This window comes from Helianthus annuus, chromosome 1 (genome assembly GCF_002127325.2).
Source record: "Helianthus annuus cultivar XRQ/B chromosome 1, HanXRQr2.0-SUNRISE, whole genome shotgun sequence".
Taxonomy (NCBI): Eukaryota; Viridiplantae; Streptophyta; class Magnoliopsida; order Asterales; family Asteraceae; genus Helianthus; species Helianthus annuus.
In genome coordinates, this window is record NC_035433.2 from 104,414,292 (window position 1) to 104,418,180 (window position 3,889).

A 3,889-nucleotide genomic window follows, 5' to 3' on the forward strand; every position below is an offset into this window, starting at 1 on the left:
CACGTTGCATCAACACGCAACCAAGTCCTTGGATGGAAGCGTCGCAGTAAACCACAAAATCATCTGTGCCTTCAGGCAAGGAGAGGATAGGCGCGCTACAAAGTCTATCTTTCAAGTGCTGGAATGCGGACTCCTGTGCATCACCCCAATGATAGGTGACACCCTTTTGAGTCAGTGAAGTGAGAGGTTGCGCAATCTTTGAGAAATCCTTGATGAATCTTCGGTAATATCCTGCCAAGCCCAAGAATTGGCAGATTTCTGTCGGTGTACGGGGTGCAGGCCAGTTCTTGATCGAGTCAACCTTGGATGGATTCACATGGATTCCATCCTTGTTTACCACATGGCCTAGAAAGTGGACTTCGCGAAGCCATAAGTCACATTTCGAAAACTTGGCATACAACTGCTCTTTTCGAAGAAGTCCCAAGATAAGCCTCAGGTATTGCCCGTGTTCTTCCTGACTCTTTGAATAGATGAGGATATCGTCGATGAAAACAATGACAAACTTATCCAGGTAAGGTTTGCACACTTTGTTCATGAGATCCATGAAAACTGCAGGTGCATTCGTTAATCCAAAGGGCATAACCAGGAACTCGTAATGCCCATAACGAGTCCTAAATTCCGTTTTAGGGACATCCTTGTCTCAGACTCTCAGTTGATGGTAGCTTGACCTTAGGTTAATCTTGGAATAGAAACTCGACCCTTGCAACTGGTCGAATAAGTCATCAATGCGTGGAAGAGGATAACGATTCTTCTCGGTCACCTTGTTGAGTTCGCGGTAGTCAATACACATCCTGAAGGTACCGTCTTTCTTCTTTACGAATAACACTGGAGCTCCCCAAGGCGAAGAGCTAGAACGTATGAAACCCTTTTCCAAGAGTTCTTGTAGTTGCGTGGACAGTTCTTCAAATTCTGATGGAGCTGGACGATAAGGCGCTCGAGCTATGGGCGCTGCTCCAGGAGCTAGCTCGATTTGAAACTCGACTTGCCGATGAGGCGGAAGACCAGGTAATTCCTCAGGAAATACCTCAGGAAAATCACGTACAATAGGTATGTCTTCTATCTTCCTTTCTTCTGAGGATGTATCAGAAACAAGGGCTAGAATAGCAGTGTGGCCCTTTCGCAAACACTTCTAGGCCTTAAGGAAAGAGATGATGCCCACAATAGCACCACTCTTGTCGCCACGAATTACGAGGGTTCTTTACCAGAACGAGGGATGCGGACAATCTTCTCGTTGCAAAGAATTTCCGCTTGCTGATGAGATAACCAATCCATCCCAATAACAACGTCGAAACTACCCAGAACGATAGGAATAAGATCGATAGAAAAGGTCTGACCAGCTAGGACGAGGTTACAGCCCTTAACTATGTGTGTGGCTTCAAGACTTTTACCGTTTGCTATTTCTACCGTCTGTTTGGTGTTCAGAAGTGTTGGAGTGCGCTTAAGCATTTGGCTAACTTTTAAGGACACATAACTTGTATCGGCACCCGAATCAAATAAAACAGTAACAAAGAAGTTGTCCAGAAGAAACTTACCCATCACAACGTTGGGATCGTTCCTTGCATCTCCCTGACCAATCACGAAGGCACGACCTCGGGCGCCATTGCCATTATTATTACCCCCGTTGTTGCCTCCATTGTTGCCTCCATTGTTGTTTCCGTTTCCTTGGTTGTTGTTTTTCTGATTCTGGTTCAGCTGGGGACAGTTCTTTTTAAAGTGGCCTTCAGTGCCACACTGAAAGCATCCTTTTTTGCCCTGCTGTTGCTGCTGCTGGTGGTTCTGTGGAGCTTGTTGTTGTTGTTGGTGATTCTGATTCGCAGGACGTAGGCTCCTGCAATCCTTAGCTTCATGACCCAGCTTGTGATATCTTTGACAACGACCCTTGTTGCACTGCCCGCTGTTGTGCAAATTACATTGATTGCACTTAGGGTGATTTCCCTTGTACCCACCCTGACCTTGATTCCCAGTAGACTACTGACTGGGGCTCCCGTACTCATCTGTCTTTCGTTGCTGGGACTGAGCTGAAGCAGAACCCTTGCCCAAATTTCCATCCCACTTGCGGTTATTATCATTGGGAGCATCAGAGATAGTAGTGCTAATACGCTTAGGCAGCCTGTTATGCTCAATTGCTTGATCAGTGAGACGATGAGCCAACCGAATGACTTGCTGAATGGTGCCAAGATTAGCTGAGGTCACGTAGCTTTGAATTTCTGGCACCAAACCCTTAAGGTACAGCTCAATACGTTTGATGGGAGGATCTGCCATAGTGGGGCACAAGATAGCTAATTCATTCGATCTCTTTGTGTAGGCCTCGATTTCAGACCCCGTCATCTTCAAATTGAAAAATTCCACCTCTAGCTTGTGGATGTCATCACGACTACAGTACTCCTCCTTGATCAGTTCTTTGAAGTCATTCCATGGGGTGGCATTAGCAACCGCCAGCCCTAACAATTGCACCTGTGCTTTCCACCAGGTTAACGCAGCACCTTCAAGCGTTCCAGTAGCAAATTTCACCCTACGATCCTCAGGGCATTCACACATCTCAAAAACAGACTCAAGCTTCTCGAACCAGTGAAGAAGACCTACAGCTCCTTCTGTGCCGCTGAAAGTACTAGGTCGGCAATCCATGAATGTTTTGAACGTGCACACAGGAGGCTGGGCATGTTGACCTGTTGCGCGATAATAAGAGACAAGGTTAAGCACGAGGGTTGGTTTGCGAAGGTAGGATCTAAACGTCCTAAGATGGTTTGATATGGCAGGTTATACCTCCTGCAGGGACAGCTGCGAGTGCCTCAGCAACTAGTTCATTGATCAAGGCCGTCAACTGGGCTTAACTAAGGTTGATACGTCCTCCGCGTCCGCTCATGATCTTCACCATGAAGCAACGTAAGAGAGAAAAGTGTCGCGAAAGTGTGTAAGTGTGGGACGACAGTAGAGAGTAAGCACACAAGGTTCGTATAGCAATTATCGTGTCAATTAATGCACAGTGTGAACTATCTAACCGACAATATAACATAAATCATACCACCTATTGTGTCGAGTCTTGCACGTGGAGCGAAGCGTCGTTGTGGATCGTTTGAACACTGTACAGGTTATAGTCTGGTTTTATCAAAAAGCTTTTCCCCTTTTTAAAACCAAGTTCACTATAACCAATGGCTATGTTACCAATCTGTCACACCCCCAAAACCCACCATGCGGAGTATCACCGTCTGGAGGCGTGACATGACCAGGATCGAGCCACCAATAATTTTGAACAATGTAGTTAAGTAAATGAAACCAACCACAATACAATTGGTGACCAAAAGCTAGTTAACCAAGTTTAAATTAAACAGCGGAAGCAATAAAGGTAAAACCCAAAGCATAAGTTCATAGTTCATAAGTTTAAAGTCCAAAACATAGGTTTAATAAGTTCATAAGGATTAAATGTTTATCACGGAATATAACAATCCATATTCCACAACAACCGCCTCCTCGTGCAAGCTCCTTAAGCATTTAACGACCTGTAAGGCATGTAACAACGAGTCAACAACAAAGTTGAGTGAGTTCACGTTTAGTTGTTTAGTTTTAAGTTGTTTCTGAAAAACGTGGTTTGACTTTCGTTGGCTTATTTGCCGTGGGGGTTACCCCATAGTTGAAAGAATATTTAACCTGTTCCTTTTATTACCCAAACCATATCTTTAATCAGTGTGGGCTTCCCCATGTGAACCACCAGACCGTTACCATATCGACAACTGACGAACATTAAATGTGCCCTACGTCAATGTCTATCATCATTGACAGTTTGCCATAGTCCATTAGTACACGCCCGTCCGAACGACACGGTGTGAGGTTTGTTAAACCTAATAGCGCTATTAACTAATGACCCGCTCGCCATTGGCCTCGGCGATTAAGT